Consider the following 26,766-nt stretch of genomic DNA (forward strand, 5'->3'; position numbering starts at 1 on the left):
GAGCACAAACCCAATAGCACTGGCGTTATCTCTGTCAGCCCAGCAAATGTCTCATCTCTGTGCTATGAACCCAGAAACCTAAACTTTCAGCAGCAAAAGCAGTGCTTTAACCGAGACTTTTGATCTGAAACTCAAGCTGTCTGGGTTAAATGCAGACATCTGACCAATCTAGCGTGTGTGCGTGAGTGTGTATTTGTGTAGCTGTAGGAGAGGCGGAAAAAGAGAGAGAGACGCAGGGCGAATTACTCACCCTATAGATAGAACAGGAAGTTGCAACCAAAATCCGCAGAAGAAAATTGTGGTTGTATTTTAACAATCCATACAAGTGGATTTTATCCATCCTTGGATAAAAATAAGTAGGTTACATGCAGCTTCTCTGCTATTAATCTCATTTTGCCTTGCCGTGCACTACTCCAGCTGCTGCAGGGAAGGAAGACAGCCGGTTTTTTATGTTCAAAGGTGTCTTCTCATGTTCCCACAAGGTAAGCATGTGTTAACTGGTAAATGTGTTTCCCAGCGTGTATACCATGGTTATGCCCAGTCAATGGGCGGGTACCAAATATCCTAGTTTACCAGGCTTTGGAGGTTTCCCTGAAGGCTGGCATGGAGCATAGGCTCACCCCAAAGCTGTTTGGCTGCAATGTCTGCGTGGCTTGCAGCTATGTTCAAAACCCAGTGTGTATCTACCCAAAACTGTGTTCCACAAAGAAATCAAAGAACTGGGGTGGGAGTGAAGGCTGAAAGAACCCTAGAGCTCCGACTAAGGGCATTGTCTCCTATGGTTTGATTCCTCCTTCATCCAGCAAAACAAGACTGTGCATTCCTTGTAGCTTGGTGTGACTATGTTACGATGATAGCTCACTTTGGCACCAATTTTCTCCTCCCTTTTTCAATAATCTACAAACTCTTAGATTTTAACTACCTGTTTGGAGTAACATATTCGTTACAGTGGTGTGTAATTACTAATGTATTACTGTAATTATAATTAAATTATGATCAATATATCCTGTATGTGAAACCTCAATGAATTTTATCTGTACTGAGAGCCTGTAAAGTTTTTGTAATCAAGATCATTTAGGATGAAAAATAAATGTTACCATTCATAGATTTTAAAATAAGACTCCTGAAATATATTTTAAGTGCAGTTGGTTGGAATTTTTCTAAAAATGGTGTTTCAATGGAAAATGCTGTTTCTGTAAAAGTTAAATTTTCTGCACGAAACGGTTTTGCCAAAGTTTTTCTGCTTTCTTAAAAAACGAATGTACTGGTAAACTTACAGATGTAGAAATGTCTTTACCATTGAAGACAGTACAACACGGGGTAGGGACCCAGCCCATGAAAGAACTGGAGCATGGAGTATAAATGCCAGGAAGCTACTGAACAGCTTAAGGGTACACATAAAAACTAAATCCAAATGAAACATTTGTCTTTGATGTGACAAACTGAAATGCAATGTGCCTTTCCGCAAATGTCAAAATCTTCCATGCTGGTTGAAAGTAGTTACATACCGGAATATCAGCGTCAGGTACTTTTTGTATACTTTGACCCTCAAAACATTTTGGTATTTAGTCACTTTTGTTTCCAAAGGGAATAAAATTAATCATACTGGGTTTTCTGGCAGATCCCCAGTTACAATTTGACCACTTCGATTATAAGTAACAAACTAACAAACAGCAATCCTCATGGATTCTCAAAATAGTCCATTTGAACATAAAGGACATTGTGGACAGTAATCTGAGGAAGATGCATTGTATCCTTTGTATACAACAAATAAATCAACTTTCTGATTTAAACCTGAAAAAATAATGTCATTTTAAATGAGTCATAAAGACCTGATCAGTGTCTGTATAAGATGTTCCATTCATACTAGTTAAGTGGCGTGTGACTGCTGGATTTCTTGACATTTGCTTCTATTACTCTCAGTTAGGCAATGACAGACTTCTCTTCTATACTTATCACTGAAATTACTACTACTACAATTTAATTTTACCTGGCTTGCTTAGTTTTTATTTATTTACTTGCCATCTTCTGGGACTCATTGCACAATATTGCTAAAACGCTCTAAATGTGGCATTTCTTACACAGCTAATAAATATTTTGGATCATAATTACTGAGTTTCATAATCAGTGCATAATTTGGATTCCTCTCTAACTGTAACATACACACACACGCACACACCGTGCGCACACAGTTTCCATACATAGAAGAAACTTTGTTCTTGCTGCTGCACTTACTGTAGCAGCATTCAGGCTTAAAGTGGTTTTTGGGTATTGCTGACATGCAACGGAAACGAAAATAAGTGTGTGCATTATAAACAGCAACATCATCCTCTACCAAGAGCAGTTCTAAAAAGAAAACAGCTGTGGAATACTGTCCAGACTTAAAATTTTTCTGTTGGATTTTTTAAAATTTTCATATAATTAAAGATATACTCTGTCGGTTGAGGTATTTTGTTTGATTCTTGTGAATGTAAAAAAAAAGTGGGCTTCAGAATACAATGAATATTTCCTGCAATTATTAAAATAAATAGCATATGGGCCCCAAATAAATTGCCGTGTGTCCTTTCCATAGCTACTTCTCAATAGTTTCACCGTCAATCACTGAGAGGCCTGATGACTGTTATTTGTACACGTCGCTTTTAATGCAGGAACGCTGATTTCAGTAGGATACCTGCTTTGCACCGTTGGACGTAAGATCAGGAAAATCAGGAGCTGTTTTCCATCTGTATCTTTTGACCGTGTTAAAATTGGACATAGCATTTCTAAAGCGGGAATTTTTTCTACCTCGTGACTGGGCTGTACGTGTGGCACAAGGTGACACGGGTCTGGTTTGCTGCCGGCCAGCAGCCAGCTGCAGCACTACGCTGGGCTGCACTGGGGGAACCTCATTTGCCTCTTTGTGACAAAGCTTTCGGCGAGGGTATTCCCCAGGCACGGCCGCCGCAGCACGTCTGAAATGGAAATACCAGCAGCAGAAGGTAAGCCTGTGCACAGGGCGTGCTAGGTGCCATTCAGAGTTTGATCTTGAAAACAGCTGGTCGAACACAAATTATGTTTGCGATGCCGCTTTGAAAATATCCAGAAATCCTAGTACTAAAATCTTGCATCAATGAATCCGAAAGATGTGTAAAAACTGAATGAGCTTTGCATCATTTATCGTGTTTAGGTTTTGTGTATCAGCCTCGAGAACAAAAGAATTAATCTGTTTGTTATCTGCTCTATTTCAAGGTTCATATCCATTAGTGTGGCAATATTTTTATTATCCTTAAACAAACTTCAGGCTAATGTTTGTCTCTGGTTTATATTAATTGATACAAATGAAAATATTTCAACCTCTCTAAAATCTGTCTTTCCTGAAAATAAAACTAAGAATTATTAGAAAAAATCTAAGCCAAAATGATAAAACACTGCTCCTTCACCTGGCATTAGTGTTCTCTGAATGCACGTACTATTCCATTTTATTCTGAAAATTCTATTAAAATAATAATAACAAGGACTGAGACTGCTGTTAATGCTACTAATGCATTAGATATGCTGGTGAAACTGAGCTCTCAAAGAGTTCCCCCTGCGAAACGCCTGCTGTTACGACCATTACTGGTCATAATGGCCAGTTCAGATTCTCAACTATTTTGTAGATTAAAAAATATTTTTAATAGTCTCTTAAGGGAAATAGTGAGCTTTACAGTTTGGGAAACAAAACCAGACGGGGAAAAAAAAAGAAAAAGAAAACTAAAGACACTCCTCCCCCTCAGGCCCATGAAAGCTGTACTATAGGGAGCCAGCCTATATGGGACCAGGTCTGTTTGTATATTAACTTCAAACAAAGGTTTGACTTTACTCTCTAATGTGAGTTCTCTCCCACATTTCAGTGAGAGGTTTGCTGTCACATCTGTGCACGTTTGACGAAGCGACAGAAGCCCAACATATACGGTGTTCAATAATATTCATATTTTGTTATCGGAGAGCACAACAATAGTTCTATTGTGTAGGGCAGCTCTCCTCAGAGGTGGAAGGAAGGCTGCACACAGGCTTCCAGAGGGGGTCCAGAAATACGGTGGTGACACCGGACCGGCTCATGTAAACAGGAAATCAAACCAGGATGTAAACTGGACTGCTTCCATATTCAGTAATACTCAGCTAAAAATAAACAGGTTGAATAGAGGTAGGAAAGCCAATTCTCTCTGTAAACTCATTTTTCAACTTGATTTTTTCAAGACCTGATAGAAAAACTCAAATAAAATGAGGTTTAGTGTTGCGTTATCGATATGCCTGTAATGAGATTGCAGTCACATCCGGAGGGGCTACTAGTGTGAAGAGAAGAATGGAAAGTCTTTCTGGACAATAATAAGGACTTGGAGATGAAGGCTGAAAAGGGTCATGAGTGCTTTATAAATATACCGAGTGATTAAAAAAATCCAGGGGAAAGAAGTTCTACTTAAGCTAAAAGACAACATTGTCATAAAAGTAAATAACTACATCTTGTGAAATCTAGAAATTATTAGGCATCTTATTCTGAGAAGAATAAGGAGTTCTCGAGCAGCCTTTGAACAGTGAGGAGAAGCTGTTTTTTTCTGTAAGATAATTATCTAATGCTATTGCCTTCAAGACCATCGTGTGGAGTTCACCTGGGAGATCGCCTGCAGTCCTCAGTTCCTTAAGAATTCTCTGACTGCTGACCATGTCTATCTCAGAAGGAAAGTCTTTCAGAAAAGGAGGAATTCTTCAGAATTATTTAGGTGACATGAGAAATACACATTTTACGAAGTTTCCCTTTTGCAGAAATCTATTTGCAGTACTGTTCTAAGTATTGTGGTTTGATGCATATCATGTTCTTAATGAAAACATCGAAAAAAATGTGTCTAGTCATTTAGCTTTTGTTACTTCACCATCTCCACCAGATACACCAGATGCCATACTATGGGCTTGGAGCACGATGAAAAATTAGTGAGAGAGCAAAAAAGGCATAATAGCCTCATGTGTAGCTGAAATTGCTGAAATCCGTGGGCACAACTGTCCCCTAACTTTAGGAACACATGAACACAAGAGTAAGAAGTCTGTGCAGAAAGGAGCAGCAAAAATCACAAAGTCCAAGCTCCTGCCATCACATATAAACCTGGATATAATCTGATTAAAACACTGTCAAGCTTCACCTCAAAATAAATCACATTGTTTGCCTCTGCTGGCCACGTCAGATGACCGTTCCAGAACCTCGCTACTGTAATGTCAGGAGCATTTTCTTATTTCCAACTTAAATTTTTCCAGGACATTTTTTGCTGTGCAAAATATCTCTTCATTGCAATCATCTTTGTTTTACTATATTAGAGAAGCTACACTTTTGTTCTCCTCTTATGCCATAAACCTAATAATTTCTAACAGGCCTTCTCCATAGCTGGAGAATCAAAGTAATTCTTTAAGCTGAATCAATCTTTCTGAGATAAGGAAGATTAGATATGCGCCAAGTTCCAGATTATTGAAAAACTTTCCTAACATCTGGGTCTGCTTGCGAGGGATGAAGGGTAAAAGACACGATGAGTAGATGCAATTCTGATGGAAAAAAAGTAAACACAGGAGGAAGCTTTTGGTTAAGAGTCTCACTACCTAGTGGTAAGCAAGAGCAGACCAGCATGTCAGCAGCAAGGAGTGGCCAAAGGTACCCTACTGGGCAGCCATCATCATTCCCACCATAAACCATACATTGCACTAGAAATGCAACGGAGATATCAATAAACCATAGACATTCATGGCACACTCTATTAATGGCTAATCAAGGCAGTGGCATTGCCATGGACTTTGTGACATTGACATAGGACCTAGCAACCAAGTAAGTCAGCTGGTCCAGCATTCAAGGATGGCTCTTTCTTCAGAAAATAGTCCATATGATTCAGTCTTGGCACCTCAGGCCCACTGGAAATGCTGGATAAGTAAATAAATAAGGTGCCCAGTATTTTCTCCCACTGAGTATTGAACTTCCTTCGAAACCTGGAGGCTGTGGAAGGAGAAATGTGCAGACAGACTTGGCCACGAGCCGAAAGTCTCAGTTGAGGAGCCACAGTTCTGACCTAGAGACTCATGAAGGACATCCTAGATGGCAGGGACAGAATTTAGGTGGCTACCATGAGAAAGAGGAATCACGATACAGCAGAGGTGGTGCATGTTGTCATTCATGTGCAAGCTCTGAAGGAGAAGGACTTTTACACCATCTAGAAGATGACAAGATGATTACAAGATGTAAATACAGTCTCTGTGACAAAAGCCTGTAGAGGAACTGCCCCCCAGTGCAATGGAGTTCACTCTAACTTCTACCCTGTTCCTAGTCCTCATGTCTTCAAGGATTGCCTTTCTTCCTTTTTGACATACTTTAGCTTTCTGCCATCAAAAATTTCATTAGTATATTCATATTTTTGATCATTAATGAAGATGATGAATAGAACCATTGAATGATACTGTGCCCAAGACTGAATTCTAAGAAATTCCACTTGCAAGCAGTGACCCATCTTGCAAGGACAGCCCACTCTTTGCTTTAGACAGTTTCATACTTACCTCACAATTCCTGAACTAATCCCCATCTCCTTACCGTAACTGGTCATTGATAAGCATTGCTTGACGATTTATTAAGGTTAGATTTACTTCCTTTTTTTGTTTTTGTTTTGTAAAGAAATATCAGCATTGAAGCTAGATACTAACATACGTGATCATTTAAAAAGTGTTGGCATACAGTTTTGGCTTCTCTAGCAGGTCTATTATGATGGAATATTCTTTTTAAAAAGCTGATTTCTGTCTGATGGCACCTATATTGACACTGGTTGAATTAAATTTGATGGAACAAAAAGATCCAGAAGATCAAAAATATTTGCATGCAATGTTCAGTAGTTAAAACTGTTCCATTTTCACAGTACAGACTTCGGGCTTCTTAGTTTCATAGTGAACTAAAGTGGATGGTAAAATCTATAAATTTATGAACTAAAATAGAAAGAGGAAGAAAAAAATGATTCAGTCGTGATAAAAGGAAATTTGCACAAAGAATGAGGGTAGAATACAACGCAGCTGTTACATTTCAGCATCACTCATTGAAGAAAAGTAACATGAGGCTCTTTTGAAATCAGTCCTTTTCCTCCTTTCATTTAGCTCCTACTTACAAAATGTAGCTATTGCTCAAATAAATCAGTCATAAAACTATTTTGCACATGCATTTGGCTATCATTTTTGAGCATGCACTCTTGAAAGTACTAAGACTTCATCATTAACGTAACTTGGTTGCAGTATTGGTTGTATATATGTTTTCTGGTTTATTATTAACTTTAAAACAGCTCACTGCTTTTTCCGTACTGGTTGTTGTACCAATTTATACCTTCCGCAGTAGGGAACACCTCGATTTCCGTTCATCACCAAAGAAACTCCACTTGATTAGAGTCAGAAGCCATTATACTTAGTTATGTTTTCTAGGTGCAACGTGTTCTCTTACTTGGAATAAATAATGTACCTGCTACATAGCCAGATGCACAGTCAGGAGGCAATTTTCTACCAACACGTTTTGTTGTTGTTGTTGTTTTCACATCAATATTAACCATCTCAATCAAAATGCAAAATTCACACTCACTGCCATCTGGATGGTTATACTGTCTGGGGACTTTGTGTTTACAAATTGAGAATGGCTTTCCGTGCTGTATAGATGTAATTTTACACACTAAATAAGCAATATATAAATCATCATTAGGTATTATAGCATATACTAAGCATTTTAAAAGCACTATGTAGCAAAGAATGTAACTGGATGGAAATTATTAATGTCAAGAAAGAGAAAGACGGTGTAAGCATGTGGGCAGAGCAGCAAAGCTAAAGTTGTGTCTTTAATTACAGACAGCATCAAGCCAAATTGAAAGTGCATGTGATGGAGGACACACTTGAGAACTTCTAATTTATAATAGCAATAGTCACAAGCAATGTACAAAAAAATAAGAGGCAAATATGTTCTATCGATGTTTTTTTTTTTTTTAAGTTAAAGTACATGCCCTGTGATAGGCACACTGCCTGGACTGTTGATTTTTTTTACAAAGGAGTACGGTGCCAGTGTGTTGGAGGGATATAGCTGCTGAAGAAATGGCCAGGAAGTCTTCAGAATAAGATACATAATTGACAAACATTTAATAGACTAAATCTGCTATATATACGTACAGGCTGCCTTAATGGAAATACCTGCAGAATCCAGTACAAACTCTTGGGATTACATTATTTTTCTCCCAAACAGGCAAGAGCCCAAGAGCCTGTAACATAATAAACCACTTACTTTTTTCCATAATCTATCTGGCAAAGTCAATGAGTAGGTAATATCACGGCTGAATGCTTTGAATACTAAATAAAAAAATAGAGAAAACCAAACCACTCTCAGGTCCACACACAACTCCTAAGGCAGAATGCTCATGAAGTTAGCTGTACTCATGGTTTAAATCTGCTTTGCATTTTAGCCTTTCCTTCCATTATACAAATCCAGTGAAGTCAACAGTCACAGTATTGGGAAACTAGTAGAACCAAATAAACAGTCTTTTAATATGCTCGGCAAAATTTGCCAATCCTGAAAAGCCTGATCCGTGGTTAAGCTCAAATCTAGATGGTGCCTGAGCTTTTTTTTCTTTAGGCTTGTTTCATTCTAAATGAAACCTGAGTGGTTATCTTCTGTATTGCTCGCAGGATTGGAGATCCACACAGGAGACCAAACACTCAGCAGGATTTTTATTCAGAGGCTTCTCAAACCCGGTGATCACAGCAGCACTGCTCCTGTCCATGCCATGGCATGGGCACAGTGTCTTGGGGCTGTCTCCTGCACGCACTTTAAAGGGGCAGAGCTCCAGCTGCCTAACTGCATTCATTTAATACACTTCCCATAAAATACAACTCGTAGGAGCCATCGCTAAACTTAGCGCTTATTATCCTGATACCAGTTTTTAAACAGGGCTCCGGGGCAAATCTTCAATACTGTGAACTAACAACCTGTACTGGTTAAACCAGAAAAAAATGATAATAAACGGTAGAATTAGTAGACATCAGGGTAAATATGGTACAGTGAAGAAGAGTCAACACAGCTTTTGTGAAGGGAAGTCGTGCTTCACTAATCTACCAAAGTCCTCTGACAGAGTCAATAAAACCTGTTGGCAACTCAGATCTGTTTGATACCATCTGCCTGGATTTCCAGAAGGCACTCAAAGTGTTGCCTCCCTCGAGGCACTTCAGGAAGCTAATCAGACATGAGGAAAAGTTCAGAAGATAGGAAGAAGGGAGAGGAACTAATAGTTGCCTTTCACAGTAGAAAGAGATCACACGTGGAGTCCCACATGGCTCTGTGCTGAAGTCTGCGTTGCTCGATGTAGATCACAAGTGATCAGAAAACAGCGTTGAAAAGAGATGAAAATGTTTGCCAGTGATATTGAATTAGCCAGAGTGATTTAGACTACGGCTGATTGCAGACTCACTGAAGAACCTCCTACCACGTAATGACTGGGCAACAAAAATTCACTGTAGAGAAATGTAAAATGAAGGCAAACAATGCTAGAAATCACTACAAAAAGAATCAAGAATATAAAATACCCTTTTGCTGTTGTATAAATACATGATATGTCCACGTCTTCAATAGTGTTTATAGTTAGTATCCATCTGAAGGCAGATACAGAAGTACTGTAAAAGATACAGATAAGTGCAGCAAGTACAGTTAAAGACAGGGAGCAGCTACAGGATGAAGAACAATAAAACAGATGAAGGTTTTTGTTGTGAAGAGCACTAAGAAGTCATATGCTAGAGATCAATAAAATCAAGAGTGGCCTGGACAAGGTGAGTAGGAAATAACTGCTTCTTTCAACACAAAATCTGGAAGACATCAAATGAAACCAGAAGATGCCAGCCTCCAGGCGAACAAAAGGACCTATGTCTTCACCCATCACATCATTAACCAGTAGAACTTGTGACAGGACATTGGGGATGCTAAAAATATACCTGAATTCAAAAAAGAATTTGATAAATTCATAGAAGAAAAGGACACCAAGGGCTGTTCAATACAAACCCACAGCATCTAGTTTAGGAAGCCCTAGAATAGAATAGAATCACTAGATACTCAAAAATTATTTTGGGAAGGGTCTCTAGGGGGTCCTTGTAATCTTCTTGGGACACTCACTTGGTAGACACTATTGGAGACAAGTTGCAGAGCTAGATGAAACTCTGATCTTACCTCTATTGCTATTATTCAGGTTTGAATTGGGGTTATGCACTGTCAGCGCAGAGTCAGTGTGCACAATGAAAGTCTTCTGGGTTGGACCTGCAGAATGAGCCTGGAATTTCTGGGCAACGCCATGGCACTATGCGCACACAGCCACACTTTTTGGGGAAACGTCAAACCTACTGTACACATGGAGCCACAATCTCCTATGTGTTGTAAATGACCAGGGTTTCCAAAACTCTGCCAAGCCTCCACTCACAACTGTGCATGCGCGTTGTTACTGCAAAACAGTCAGATTTACCAGGAAACGGGCTGCTGCATACCTCAAAATCTTAGATGAATACAGAATTCCTCTATATCGTGCCAGACAAGCTTTCTAAGTGAGAAAGAAGGGCGTATTCATGAGAAAACAGAAGGATAGTAGTCCTACTTGGAATATCCTCTTTTATCTGGAGTGAATGTGGCTTCTCTGACTTGAAAGACAGGTTTTATATCATTTGGTGGTTCTTGTTTTCATTGTCTGCAAATGAGCTGCCTCTTTGTCTCTGCTTGGTGGTAGGATCTAAAGGTTTGTTAGACAGTTACTTTTCTTTACCCTCGTCATTTTTGTCGTCACAAGTTGCACTCTCATAATGGGAGGTGGTTGAGTTCATGAGAACACCCTCAAATGTCTGCGTTTTTGCCAACCTGATCTTCCTGGTCCGTATTACACATGTGACTGAGGCTCTCGAATGCAGAGGTGTGGCTTTGTGGTGAAGTAAACCAAGATAGGGTCTTAATCATCTTCATTTGCCTTAGTGTTTGCCGTGTTGTTTCAACATAGTTTTCAAAGTCCATTGACCTCTGAATAATACAGGCTGCAAGCGTGTCTATGAAACCTCCATACCTCTCAAATATTTGAAATTCCTGAGATATTTAATGTGTTCTGTTATCTGAAACAACTTTATCATAGATGTTGTTGGCTAATGCTGTCCTGTTGTGATTCATTTCCTTGCTGACTAACGAATTACTTAGCTGAATTTCTTTAATAAAACTAATGCAATAGTCAGCTCTCAGAAGGTCCTGGTCACCTCTTTTTTCAAATAATTCCATTACCAAATGCTTCCACGCTCTGCTAGCTGCCTCACAAATTAGCACAGGCTTATTGTGAGTTTATTCTTAGTATTCTCTATGTAGTGAAAAAATAATGCCTTCTGTTTCTGCCTTGTATTGGATTTTTTTTTTTTTGCGTTTTTTTAATCAACACAATACTAGCATGAGTTCTGTGGGGTTTTCCCCAAATCTATGCATTTTCCTCAGAAGAACTATTTCCTTTTCTAGTAGGACTAGTCCAGTTCTTACAGTCAATTCTCTTTTTTATTTTAGATGTCTGTGAGAATCGATGAAATTTCCTACCAGCCATCCCGAAGTTTTTTAGTTTCTTTAAAAGCATTGGTTCTGCCTATGTCTGACAGATCATTTGTAGACTATGGTAAGTGTACTGTGCTCTGCTTTCTCCTTGGTTTTACATCTTTTACATCTTCTCATACCCTGAAACAGAGTAAGTGAGACCCAGGCTTGCATTAAATTACAAGCTATATTTTTCCATCTTTTAAGATTTCTCACTGAAAAGTTGGCAGCGGAGACACCAAACCTTGCTCAAGAATATTTTCTAGGAATTGTTCATACAATTCACCTATGCAGAGCTTGTCCAGACTGTTATTCGTGCTGTCCCCATCGTTATGTTTCACTTTAAAGTTCTTGTAGACAGATTATGATTTTCATGTGTCTCACAACAAAATATGGAAAGTTTTCTTACTATTACTACTGTGACTTTCTACTGGGGGGAGCTTGGTGCTTTTGGTTGTTGCTGAGTGACTGCAGATAAACTTTCTGACATCTAGTGACAATGTGAAATAATTCTTTTTCTGCTTGAGCATAATTCTGCTACCTCAGCACCAGTGCTCTCCATCTGCTCCATTCCTGCCACAAGGCTGCTCCAAGGTCTGTTTATGAAGCAGCTTGTAAACCTGTAGCATTTTGCCTTGTTTTCCACATGTTCAGGATTATCAGGCTTTCCAGATCACACTTTGCTTTCAGCAGTCAGCTCAGCAGAAGCAGTCAATCACCAAAAAGCTGGAGCCTCCATTGATTCAACTGTTTGGCTTTTCTAAAAGGAAGCATTCTACATGGGTAGAGAGATTTGTTACAGACCCTTCTCACTTCATCTCCTAAAGGCTTAAGCAAATGTAATTCATCAATAATGATCAGCCTAGTTTATATTTAACAAAAAGACAAGCTGAAAAACATCACAAATGACAGTACGTGTTGATTGCAGACACCCCCAGCAGCAACTACAATGCAATTTCTGCGCAAGGTTCTTGCAGCCAACAGCCTACCAGGGGACAGGGGACAACGCGGGAGCCAATGTTTGTGGCCTCTTCTCCTATACAGTATTTCTGCCGGAGGAGATAAGCCCTGCTTAGACTTCTTGTTCCACACGCTCTGTGAGGAGGAATGGAGGTAGCCAGCATGAACACCCATTTGGGTCAACCACAGGAAAAGGGTACAGGGAATTACTGATAGCTCTGCTGGAGTCAAGCCGGCACCGGCTTTGGCCGTTGTTTATTGAGAGTATATCAATAGCTGCTGAATTCTCAGTCTCTTCTTTCTGGTGCGCCCACAAGAAAATGAAGACTGAATAAGCTTAAGCACATTAGTATTAGGGGATTCTGATGTGCACTTTTATTCTGTCATTAGCTATAATTTGCAAAGGCAGAAACAAAATCAATCTCATAAATATCGTATTCCATCTTGGCAGAAACCGCACATAGAAGCTTTAACATTTTAAAATACTTTCAGCTTCTGCGTGAAAAACTGTGAAGCATCTGCCTCAAAAATCTGGGTTTTAAAAATAGCTTTCTGAAGGTCAGGTAATTATTTTTTAATATTATTACTTCATAATTTAGTTGGCTGTAGACTATGGACTATGACTGCCAAATACTTAATCCTCTCACTCCTTTTGTTGCCATTTTTGTGCTGGTTGCTCATCACGTGCGTGTCTAAGGCAAACTTCTTCATTTTGACCTCCCAGCAATCTCAGTTGTTTTTCACAGAAGAGCCTACCTTTCAGAAATGTTTATGATAATACATTTGCAGTTATTATTTTCTTGTCACCTTTTGAGTTCATAATTCACAATGGATTATGGTAGGTGGTTACTAAATGTAGATTTCTACTCGCTGAGGCTTTAATTTCTACTAAAGTTGAATAAGAAAGATTCATGACCCAAGCTTTAAAAAGCCAGCACATCTTGCTTCCTACATTTTTAAAAAAAACATTTGTAAGATAGGTGGAGACAATATTTTCAGGTCAATTTTGCCATCGAGAGAAATAGTTCAACAGAAAAGGAGTTTTTCCAACAATGGGATATCCAAATGGGATAAATTCTAAGGATTAGGAATTGAGTGTAAGAAGTATAGGCCTGTTGAATGTACCGTACTAATGTGCCCGTAACTACTAGCAACACACATTAAAATCCTTCCCCATTTCCCTCTCCCCTCAAATTCAACAGGTGGGCAGTCTATGGGTAATGTTTTCTCACCATAATGGTCACTTAATGGTCACTCAGTGATATTCACTGAAAGCCCTAACATTAACAATTTTTCTATTTTTATGCCTCTTATTTTTTTGTACTGGTATTTGGTGTACACAGAGGCCAGAGAGTGAATTTCAGCAAACGTATTTAATTGTGTTTCTTTCCAAAGTGTCAACGAAGAAAATATTACAACATTTTTTTGTCATGGTAGGTCAGATCACAGTCCATCTCATCGCCCTGTAACCTGTCTCTAAAGTGGCCAACAGTGGATGCTAAGGGAATGAATGCAAGAGGTGACCTGTCCATAGCGTGGTCCTCTGGAGGCACTGGAACTTACCAACTGAAGGAAATCCTTAACTAGAGTTTATATTTTGACTGTCCTGTGCTATAGTTACCAAAGGGTGTCTGCAAATGTATCAGCTCCTCTTCTTGACACTATGTATTTCATGTCCAAAACATTCTGTGGTATCGACTTCCACAATGCAATTATATGTTATGTGAAAAAGTACATCCCTTGTTCATTTTAAATCTATTGCCTGATAGGATTTCATTCGATTCCTCCTAATTCCTCGTTATCGCAGGATACGAGCCTCCATTGCATTCACAAGTTTAGAGTTCTCTTTCCTATCTTTCCTTAAATTTTCTTTTGTAAGCTGGTCAGTCCGAATCTGTTTTGGCTTTCTTCATACAGAATCTATTCTAGCTGCTCAATGTTCGCAATTTTTAGCTGTCATCTTTGACTTGACTATCTTCAACAATTCTCCACCTTTTGCAAACTTAGCACTGTGACGTCTGTCTACCCAAGGTTGTTTATGGCTGGTTTATTATCTGTCTCAGTACAGATACTTTCATCTGCTCATAATGTCCTTCATTGTGAAGCCAAGAACCCTGAAGAGAACTTTCTCTTATTACACGATACCTCCATTTCTTTCAAAGACTTTGGTGAGGAATCTAAGCTTTTAAAAAACTTGAAAACTTCAGTATACTATAAACACTGGGTGACCCTTGCCCGTTGACCTCTAACATCTCTAATAACTTTGTGAAATAACACATAACGTACAGAGGTTTTGTTGATTTTTCTCCATCATATCAATCTGAACAAGGTGTTTACTTTTTTGTATTATTTTGTAGAGTTTCTACCAATATACTCATGTGGCCTTTCTCCTCATATGGCCTTTCTGTTTCAGAACAGCACTGGGAAGTCTTCGTTTCCCTAGCCTCTATCAATTGCAAAACTAAACAAGGAGATCATTAATATTTTATTATCATTCAGATGTCTCTATAGTTATATTATGAAAACATCTTTTCATTTTTTGCACTGTGTGCACGACAAGTCAAGAGAACTTTAATAAAAAATTAATACAACGCATTTGCAGAGCTCCAAAGACAAGTTTACCTACAGTAGAGATAGGCTTGAATGCCTTTGGAATGAATTCAAAGCCCACTTGAGTCTTTTTGCAACTCCAAAGATGCATTTAGATGGCTTGGTGACTGTGTGTTCGATGCAAAGAGAAATTTGTGATCAAGGCTCTGCTCCAGAAAACGCTTGTTACTGGTTATAATGTTCCCTCTGAGGTTGATGCTCGTCTGTAGAAGGCTTCCTGCTGACGGCAGTGAGCACAGAATAAACCTCTCCCATCCCATTCCTTCTTTGTTTTGAGAAGCAAAGCCCATTTCAAGCAGAAGGAATTCTTCCATGAACTCTCTGCCATGTTTTGGGAGAAGAAAATCTCAAAGTCTTTACGCTGGAAAACTTTCATTGAAAGTTACAGCTTAAAGCTAGGACCACAGAAGACCAATTCTGCCCCAGACAGAAAATGTCTAACCTTAACTATTACAAACACTCCTTCTAAGTAAGGAAAATAAAAGCTGATCTGGCATTTTATTGAACTTTTCATTTCATTTGTGAAAAATGTACATGATCAGTGACAGAAATATCAAGGTTGACATTTTATCTACCCTTTCTCCCCTTCTTACATACTTTTGCATATTCAACATAACTCCTTATCAGTTCATTTAAAAAAAAATGCATTTTATATCTATTTTCCCAATGTTTGGCTCAAAACGTTCATGCATGCACTATAATTTGCACATTAAAAGCCGATTTACAATGCAAAATTTTATACTAATATTTATATGCAATTCAAATTGCCAGAACAATGGTGCATACATTAAAAAAGACTGCATTTTGAAAATGTAATCTTACATAGGCAATAGATTGCTATTGCACCTACAAAAGAATACCACAAAACAGTGAAACATGTCTCACAAGCCATAGCAAAAGACACATTAGCACTCTAACCAGTAGTTTGTTTGCATGAAAATTAGCACTGGGAAGTTTTACTGGGAAACCGAGTGCTTGGGTTTCTCATTAGAGTGCTGAGTGCAAGATGTGAAGTTATTTCTGGGTTTCTGTTGCTTCTGTTCTTCTAACCCACGTGGAAATATCAACTTACTTTGAATTTTCTGGAAAAATCGCACTGAATTTTAAACAGAATACTTAGGTTTGTATAAAGCTGTATGAAACCAATGAATAAGACTATGTTGCCTGGCTGCCTTTAGGGAAGCTATCAGCATGAGCTCACAGTCGGGAAGATGATGTTGGATGGATCGCAGCAGGGATGTTGGGAGCTGCAGAAAGGCTCAGGGAATGCAGAATTTCCAAGTCTGCACTTTACACCTGCCTTAAGTCACTTCTCAGTTTATTCCAGAGGATGATTTGTACAATGATCAAGGGTGGAGTCTGGACTGGCATTTAACCGGTTAGACGGTACTGGTACAGAAGTATTATAAAAGTGTTACTGTCGCAAGACCTACAGAAAGGCAGAAATATTCACACTTTGGAGATCTCTGGCATCTCTGCGTATCGAATAAGATAGTGCGGCATCAGTTCTGCAGCCTGGACAAAAATGGCACACGTTGGAGTTTTTTTCATAAAATGAGGTAAAAAAAAATCCATATTTTTAATGATTCCTGAAATTCTGCACATTCTGAATTTGTTGGTAGGCCCCATAAATTTCCCTTTAAATGACATAGATTCACTGTGCAGTCTGTATACGTGATAATCCTGTTTCAAAGCATGCAGGGGGACAGAAGTGAAGGGACCTGCTGAAACGTACTTGTTATTTCTTGGAGTTAGTTTTGTTCTGCTGAGTTGCTCTTGAGCTTTCACTGTCCCGAGGTTTTTATTGTCCCCATTTACTATGCTTGCACTCAGTTCCCTCTACACAGCCCGGAGTAAGAGCGGGATGACCACAGCCACTCTGCAGAGCTACAGTTTGTAACTTACACGGAGAGCAAATGTTGGTCACTGGGGTAAATACTTTTTTTCCATTGGCAAATAAATTCCACATTATGTAGAGAAATTAATATTTACCATTTACACAGAAACATTTCATGTTTCTGAAACACTGAAAACATTTTAAATGGATTAATCCTGTCCATCATACGCATTGAGGTCAAACTTGTGTTTATGGGCAGCAGTGTTACTCAGGATTAACTCAGCGGAACTCAGTTTCTCCAGCTTTACATGATAATATAATTTGGCTTTTAGTGTTTACAAATATTTTAAAAGGTTAAAACATTGAATCAAATTGTGTCCTGACCTGCAAAGCCATTGCTGTGGTCTTACAGGATTCCATAGTTTTAAGCAATGGCAGGATCCACTCATTTTGAGGTTAAGCTTGTCTAAGGGGCTACTATGTTTGTGGGATAAAATTTATGGCCGAGACAAATTCACTGAGCACAGGTATTTGCCAACGCCCTAGGTCCTTGCTCCACCTGCCCTAAAAGTGTAAAAATTCAGAGCAGAGCAAGATGTTGCTGAATTTACTCATGGCCACACAGGTGCGTGCAGACCCAGGCAGACGTTTATCCAGCAGAAGGGAGGGTTTCTCTTATTGCAAAGGAACCCTTGCAGGCTGGCACAGGGAGGGGAGAGGGAGCCTACAGATCGCCAACTAGGTGCACTACAGCAAATCCTCATCCTGCCAGTATTATTTCATTTTATCATATTAACAATATATTTAAATAATTGTAGATTTTTAAAAATGAAACAATCTCTCCTTAAATGAAGAGCAGACGGTTAATTCTTGTTCATGGCCACAAGAGGAAAACCAAGAAATAACTGGCTTAATTTATAGCATGGGAGATCTAGCATAGACATTAGGAAAACGCTTTCCAACCTAAAGGACTGTTAAACACCAAAATAAGTTCTCCCGGAAGGCCACTTGGAAGACTAGGAAGGCTTTAGGAAACTGGAATTTTTAAGAACAGTTAAGCATACTTCCATTGAGGATGGTCTAGGATACAGCCGACCAGCTCAGCTGAGGGGAATGGACCACTGATGCCTTGAAATGCCATCCAGCTTTTCATACTACGATTCCAGAGGGCAGGACTGCCCTCAGACTGGTGCAGTGCAAACAATCTTCAACGTAAATGACCAACTTGAAACAATTGTACAACTGAAGAGATTTAAGAGAAAGGAAATGTCCTTACAGTTTTTTTACTACCCTTTATCTCAAAGTTAAGTTTTATATTTGGTCAGCCAAGAAAACAAATACCATATTCTGACGCAATCCAGTCCTGCCTGTGTTGCCCACATCTCTGTTTCTTTTTCCCTATCTTGATTACAGATCAGAGTAGCAGAGGCTTAAAATTGCAGTTGTCAGAACAAGAGGTCACTTGAGTCATTGCAATTTTCAGAAATGTGGCTTGTGCCCTCAGAATTTTCTCTGGGAATGTTTTATTGTAAAGGAAACATATTTCATATCACCCTGTCTTTGGAAGACTTTCGAAGAGTTGACAAAGTGGGATAGAATGGCTGAAAGGTTCCTGCTTGGGGTTTTTTTGACTGCATAAACATGAGAACAATACATTCCTGGTTTGGCCACTTTTATGGCTAACTGCCTGCACTTCTGGTAAAGAAATAGTTCAAATGAACCAAAGTGAAAACTGATGCCTTATTGCAGTCGTGTTGTCTGAATCACCCCTTTAGAGAGCGCAAATCATTTCGAGTAGCCAGAGCTCGGCCTCTGAACCAGATTCTTTACTGGTTTAACTCTTTAATGTGTGTAAACCTGACTTTCACTTTCTTCAGTTTTTGCAAATTTGTGAGTTGAGTTTTCACATGTATTTTTCATGGTACAAATGACGTTTGTCTGTAAAAAATCCAAACTCTGACCTGAATACAGTCTTGGCCATCTAATACTGCAAAATTAGAAACTGAAAGCTGAAATGACACATTTGAAAATGTACAGTCATTCTAATTAGTATTAGAGGAAACAAAACTAAAAAAAAAAAAAAGCAGCAGAAAAATTTCACTAATGTTCCCTTAAATCCTGATTTTTATTCCCACCAGCAAAATTACTTGTCTAGCTAGTGTCTAGAAAGCTAATAGTTGATTTTCAAATGTGCACCCATGCTTTGCCCCTAAGTGTAATCTGTAAAGATGCAAATGGCATGCAAATGTTACAAACATTACATCAAATTCTGGTCCAAACCAAAACCAAATTATGTTCCCGTTTTGCACCAGTAAATCCCCAGCTCAGGTCAAGGGCACAACCAGTAGCCAACAGAATAAACGACTCTGAGCAAAAGCTTAACTGCGCTAACCACACTGAAACAGGAATAAGAAAAATACCAGCATAAAATAACAGTAGAAAGCAAGCTACATTTATTCTCCAAATAGCAGACAAAATAAGAGCATAGTATTTGTGGTTCTCAAATGCTTCAGAGGATTGCAGAGTATTTAGTGGAAATCTTTCAAAATTGCCAACTAAACTGATGGACATCTTGTTTATACATGTTACATTACCGAAATTGGGCATTACTATATTTAAATGAGGTTTTGTTGAAGTTTTTCACGTCCTACCAGTTTCAGACTAAACCAAACAGTGGTTTATTGAAATTGAAACATTTTCCAGTCAGTCTGGCCTGAAGACAAGCCTTAAGTGACTTTAATTCTGGAATTGTTTCAATTAAAAAAAGAAAGTTTAAAGATGCTACGCTAATCATGTTAATTTATTTTTGCTGCACAGAATTTTTTCCCAGCTTTTATATTTATTAGTTATATTTCCAAGACTTTAATATCTTTCTCTAATTCTCTTTGCATTTATTCTGTATTCTAGATGGGCTGGGAGAGGTGGAAACCTAGCCGAAGATTGGATTACAGTGTTTAGAAAGTATGCTGTAATACGTAACTCCTGATAGCTTCAACTATGTACTCGTGGGGTATCAGCAGCTGAAATATGAATCCAGCATCTGGGACAGCCTGAGACCAATAAGCAGCTAATTTACAATGACTTTCTCTTCTCTGTTGGGCAAATAAAAATAGAAGATACTTACTGTGGTACTTACAGACCCTAACATATCTACTGTTTAGTGTTCAGAGATACCCCATTTTAAGCAAAAATGATAGATGCACAGTTGTGCTAAAGTTTGCAGCTTTATCTTTCAGGTCCAGCACTAATTCCTGTGCTTTTCTCCTTCCGCAGCATTTATACCCTGGTCTAGTCCAATCCCAACAAGCCCTTAAGAAAAAAACACACATTCCCTCCACCTTTATGAACACAATTCACCCTCGCAGGCTACTAAGCCCCATTTAGTCCAGAAGCAAGCCCGGCTCGCGGTTGCAATCGTTTTGCTAGTTGAGTTCATTATTCTTACATTTTGCTGGCGTGGCTTTGTATTACAGGATTGATAGCTACAAAGCACCTGGGGAGGAATAACTTTTCCCCTTTTTCCTCCTCTGGCTAAACAGTTTCACAAGTTTAGTTTGTTAGGTAATTCTCAAGGACTTGGATGTTTTGATTAGCCTCTGGCTAAGTGTTGAAACTTTGTAGTCCCCACTGGAGAAGGGAAGCCTTCCACCTCACACTCGTCCCCGTCAATCACGGGGAGGACTCTCACTTCACTCTCTGAAGTAGTCACGTAGTTACTCCACGTTTTGTGCATCCAGGACGTATAAGTGAATTAACGGCATTTCACCTGAAAGGACCAGTCTGCTCCAATTAAACTGCTCTTCCAGGAACAACAGCGTGTTTCAAACCACTTGGCTTCCCCAGCTCATCACAACTCTTAATGGAAGGATGATCAGAAGGCAGTCGTTACAGCAGGGCTGCAGCCCTGAACAAAAGGAAGGCTAGTGGACACAGAGCTACTCTTACAGTGTTTGCAGCCCACCAACACTGATTGTTTGAAAGCGAGAAGTAAAGCGCGCGCAGCCGGAGAGCCCGTTACGTCTGCTGGAGAAGGGGCAGCTCCACAGACTGACGCATCTGAACATGAAGCACCGAGAGGATCTCTACAAATGAGTGGCCTGTGCTCTCCACCGTTTGGGGAAGATGATGTCGTGGGGATCCCATCTTTAGTTTAAAAGACACAGGGTAAAAGGCTGAAAAACATTAGTCACAATTGAGTACTGCTTTTTAGTCATGTGAGAACTACAAAAAGTACAAACAAGTGGTTAGATTTGCGTGTTGTACATACGTACACTGCTCCTTGATGCACTTCGTAGTTGCATGAACAGAGCCCAGCCAGTGAGCTGGAATTGCGGCTCTGCAGGATGCTGCCTCCCCTCCTCGGTGACCCTGATGATTACTTCATCGGGTCGTTTGGTGGAGACAATAGCAAATGTTATAAGTCCACCTAGATTTTAATAAAGGTTACTCTTTTGCAAACTTTCCATACTTTAAGCAACTTCAAACCTTTCCAGAAATGACAAAAAGCAGATCAGCGGTAGGCTGTATTACTCTCCACTGACTTCACTGGCTTTAGTTCAGGCAATCTGAGATGTACTGATCTTTAAAATGACCTACGAAGCTGAACTTTACATTGAGAGCCAAAAATATTATCACAGGATTTTGAGAAAAAGGGGACTAATATTGATATAGAGTATGCACCAGTAATTAAAGCGTAGAATAAAAAATAAGATTGTGGTAATTAACAAAAAGAAATGTTTTTTGAAGGCCAGAATATTCAGAGTTCAGGTTAGATATAGGAGAAATAAAATAAGTTAAAATAGTAATGTGTCCTTAAGGTACCTAAACAACTGTAACCTCACTTCAGAGGGAAGTCACACAACATTCATACAACTTGAATTAGGGCATCCTTTGGTGCATTTAGCTCCTAAATAATTAAAACTGGTTTTTTTAAAGACATATTTACATTTTTGATGTAGATGATGTTTTCCAGCCTGAGAATACCACTCAAGGCTATTATTCATGGAGTTCTTCAAATAAAATTGTGTAGAAACATTCATTCTGCACAATGTGGGGCATACAACTCATTAGCTAACCTCCTTAGGCTTTCAGTCCAGAAAGCAGTTCAGAGCATCCAATCTGAGTTTCTTAAACACTTCAGAGCATGAAAACTAAGCAAGCTTCTCGTTCCCATAACCAGGAACCACGGTCCCACTGCTTGTGTGCCCAGCACCATCCTGCACGTTTTTCTACCCACAGACCCCACCAGGAATGTGTGAATATGTAAACCCTACTGCAACTCTGTGGCACTGCTGGTTTTTGTGGCCACTCTCTTCCTGCAGGACAAGAAGCAGGTAAGAACATGGGTTTGGCAAGTAGTGATCATAGAATCATAGCATGGTCTGGGTTGGAAGGGACCTTTAAAGATCACCTAGCCTAACCCCCCTGCCATAGGCAGGCACATCTTTCATGAGATCAGGTTGCTCAATGCCCCATCCAGCCTTGAACACTTCCAGTGATGGGGCATCCACAGCTTCTCTGGGCAACTTATTCCAGTGCCTCACCACCCTCATTGTAAAACCCTTCTTCCATATGTCCAATCTAAATCTACCCCTTTTCCATTTAAAACCATTGGCCCTTACCTGTCACCACAGGCCTCAGTAAAAAATCTTTCTCCATTTTTGATATAAGCCCCCTTTAAGTAATGAAAGGCCACTATAAGGTCTCCCTGGAGCCTTCCCTTCTCCAGGCTGAACAACCCCAACTCTCTCAGCCTGTCTTCATAGGAGAGGTGCTCCAACCCTCTGATCATATTTGTGGCCCTCCTCCAGGCCCATTCCAACAGGTCCATGTGCTTCTTGTGCTGAGGACTCCAGAGCTGCATGCAGTACTCCAGGTGGGGTGTCACAAGAGCGGAGTAGAGGGACAGAATCACCTCCCTTGCCCTCTTGGCCATGCTTCTTTTGATGCAGCCCAGGATGTGGTTGGCTTTCTGGACTGTGAGCGCACATTGCCAGCTCATGTCCAGCTATTCATCCACCAGTACCCCCAAGTCCTTCTCAGCAGGCCTGCTCTCAGTCCCTTCATCCCCCAGCCTGTATTGATACTGGGGCATTGCCCCAACCCAGGTGCGGGACTTGTCCTTGTCGAACCTCATGGCATTCACATGATGCTATGGTGTCTTACTACTGGGGCTGAGGAAGTCAGTTCATCTTGATATTCTGAAGCCTTCAGTGTGGATGGTGCCAAGTACAGAGTGTTTCTACAGTGATTTTGCCGTCCCCACCAGTCTGCCATCCTAGACAGCTGCTACCTTCCCTAGGGCTAACGCCAGCCCTGACAGGTACACAGGAACTGCAACAAAAAAGCAATGTGTGAACTACAATTGATAATTAGCATTAGATGGCTTTTTGCCTGTGAAAAGCAAACCACTCATTTACATGCCTTCATAAAAGATACTTATGGAAAGTAAAGTGTAAAATGGAAATTAGAAGACCTAGGTGAGAATTTGACAAGCAAATAGGCATTGACGTAACACAAATTACAGGGAACTTGATTAAAATATTAAAGATACAAATTATGGATCCATGAGAGTCCCAAGAAAATAAAAATAACAACTACAAATAATAAAACCTCTGTATCCCATTTCAAATATAATATACAGTCATAGAAAAACACAAAGAAGTGTAATAACCATAATAAGAGGTAGAGGACAGATTTTACATGAAGAAACATTAAACAGACTCCTCACCTTGGAATAAAGATGACAGGGAAGGAAAACATGATAAGTTTATATAAAATCCTGATTAGAGAATGATTACGCACTATTTTCTTAATCTAAAAACTAGAGTACATCACATAGAATTACCAGGCAAGGAGAATTAAATACACAGCTGTATTTTTTCACATTTATTAATCCATTGCAGTAATGGTCACAGGATTTTTTTGTATGCCAAAATAATTAATAGGTTCCAGATTGTCTTGGTCCCGGTTTTTTATAATCTGGAAGAGTTACAACAGAAGAAAATATAATCTTTTATTTTTTAAAATATGTTTTCTCTTAGCATCTATTACTGGCCACTGGCAGAGGCAAGATGCTAGTTAGATGAACCTTTGATCTAACTGGCACAGTTTGAAGTTTTATGCAAAACAAATAATCACCCCTGTTTAGCTTTTTTTCCAGCAGAGAACACCTGTTAGAATCATATTTTTCTCTTAATAAAAATACAACAGCAGCAGAAGGATTACAGAGTAAATGACATAGATGTTAATATAGACTGATAAAATTAAAATAAAAACCAGGCAGAATACATCCAACCACACTTGAAGAATAAGAAAGTTCATGAGCTAACATACAAATATTATTTAAATCATCTAATTATCTAACAGTATTATAACTCTGTAGCATGTGACAAAAAAGAAAAAAAAAAGATTTCTAAGAATTATAAGAGGAGAGTCTTTATCACAAAGTCAAGTGGTTGATACAGTCTCTAATGACAGACTTATAAAAGGCCTAACCATGAGCCCATGTAAAGGAAAACCATGCTCCTTATCATGTAAGTGTGATGACAAAATGGAAAAACAAGTACATATACATTATTTCTGTTTTTTAAAGAAAGTTTTTCAAAGTCCCTCTTCAGAAGACGTTTAGGAAAGGACATAAGAATGATCCAGAGCAGGGAATGCATCTTCTCTGAAGATAAATTTAAAAGATTAATCGTGATTAACTTAGGAAAGAGCATAGAAGACTAAAAAGTGCTATAGGGAAGAGCCAGAGTTTGAATTTAATTCAAAGCAATTAAGTGATGGCAGTTTCTTAAATAATTCTCTTTCTTACTTCTCTCTTACTTCTCATGTACCCTGTAATTAGACTGTGGATAAAAAAGGTCACTGAGCCCAAAAGTTAAAAAGGAATTAAACATTTCTATGGATTTCAAGAGTATGCAGAATTCTAATTAATCTGGATACCCTGGAATATTAAATGTTAGACTTTGAGGCATAAATCAATCTCTGACTATTAGAGACCAAAGTGAAACCTAACGTCCAAGACAGGCACAGAATATCTTTAGTTGACAACCGCAGGGCTTCTTGCACCTTTCTCAGAAGCATTTGGAACTGATCACTTCTGAAGGTACAATAATGCAATCCATATGCAATTTTAAATACATTTTCAATTTCTGTACTCCTGCCATGACAAGAACAATTAAGTAGTGCTGTGTGAAGAGGTAGAATCAAGCCCAGTCACAGCTCTGTTTGGGACTGGTGGCATTCATAGTGGAATGAGGAACCAGTAGCCCAGAATGAGAGAAAGAGGAAGAGGAAAGAAAAAAAGAAGGCTTTTCGTTAAACATCGGGTAGATGGACAGCTGTAAGCATGTCAGATACAATGATTTCAATGCTTGTATTTGCTGATTGGGGTTAAAGGAGAGGAGTGTGCAGAAGAAGATGGAAAAGGACATTGGCCAGTATGTACTTGTAGGGAACTTATCCCAGATATCTATGTCAGCTGTGTTTTGGAGGGAACGGGGGGAAGCTGGAGCCCTTAGAAAAAAAGAAATGACAAGGCATGAAGACTGCTGCTAGTAGGATGTTAGGGTCAATGGCCATTAAACACGAGGACTACAGGAAGGAGCTGGAACAGATGGAAGACCTGAACCCAGGCCTAAGAGTACTGTTAATCCATAGGGAGCCTTCATACAACTAATAAGCAAGCAAGTCCCCTTGTAGATACTGGTTATAAGTATTGACCTAGCTGACAGGAATTGTCCTGGGGTGCAGTAGCAGAACTGTCTCCTCTGATGCCAGTAAGAGAATACTTAGGTCAGACATGGTCTTCTTCCCACCATGGCCTCGGCCTGATCTTGGGAGAGAAGAAAAGCTGAGCCTCAGCTTCCGACATGGTTGATAAAGGGCAACTCGTTTCTGCCTGTGTCCCTGCTGTTTGTGGGTCTTCAGAAGCAAGGAAAGATGTATGTGCCTCCAAGACTTTTTATTTTTAACAGTGAGTTGTGGCAATTACACTTATAGTGTGAAGAAGCTAGAAAAAGAAACAAGAGGAGAAGGATGCAAAACTCTATATGAACTGTAAGCAGCTTCTACGTGAGTTCTAAGCAAACCTTGAAGAAGTTGCGTTACTATCATGATGATCAAGTACACCTCACTAAGTATGTAGAGGAAGGCAACTACTGTAGAATGAAATGTTACCACTTAGCTTTAGGGAGGTATCTATCTATACTTTAGAATATCTAGAAAAATAATAGGCAATATTTGCAGATCACCAAATTTTTTTACAAAGTTCACTTAGAACTATAAAAGAATACAAAGAGCTCCAACGGCTGGTGACATGAGGCTAACTGGCAACACAGACAGATAAAGTCAAATGCTGATAAATGCGTGACAGTGCTGATTGGAAGGAATTCCTTCAATTGCTGATAAACATAATGGATTCCACCTGTACTGTAACTACTCAAGAAAAAGGCCTAGGCATTGTCGTAGACAGCTAACTGAAGACATCTGTTCATTGCACGCTTATATTCAAAAGAACAAATAAAATACAGGAGCTACAAAAGACCACCATATAATATACTGATGGTCCAAGTACATAATAAATACGCTTTCACCACATACAATAAAATACAGGGAAATAAAAATAAGTGTTTCAGATGTGAATGAAAAAAGCATTGGGGACTTACAGAAGCACCTAAAAAGTTGGACTCTTTCTCTTTAAAGTGAGAAAACAAGAAAGGAAATAAAAGAGATATGTAACACAACATATGTTGGAAAGAAGACA

At 39.2% G+C, this 26,766-nt stretch overlaps 1 long non-coding RNA gene across 1 annotated transcript; it reads left to right on the forward strand.

Annotated features, from left to right (window-relative positions):
• The first annotated feature begins 2,793 nt into the window (after positions 1-2,793).
• Positions 2,794-26,766, forward strand: LOC141737679 (uncharacterized). The gene is made up of 3 exons (XR_012585224.1): positions 2,794-2,978; positions 11,567-11,672; positions 19,905-26,766. It is a non-coding gene; the product is annotated as an uncharacterized LOC141737679 (long non-coding RNA).

The sequence above is a fragment of the Larus michahellis genome, chromosome 1 (genome assembly GCF_964199755.1).
Source record: "Larus michahellis chromosome 1, bLarMic1.1, whole genome shotgun sequence".
NCBI classification, from domain to species: Eukaryota; Metazoa; Chordata; class Aves; order Charadriiformes; family Laridae; genus Larus; species Larus michahellis.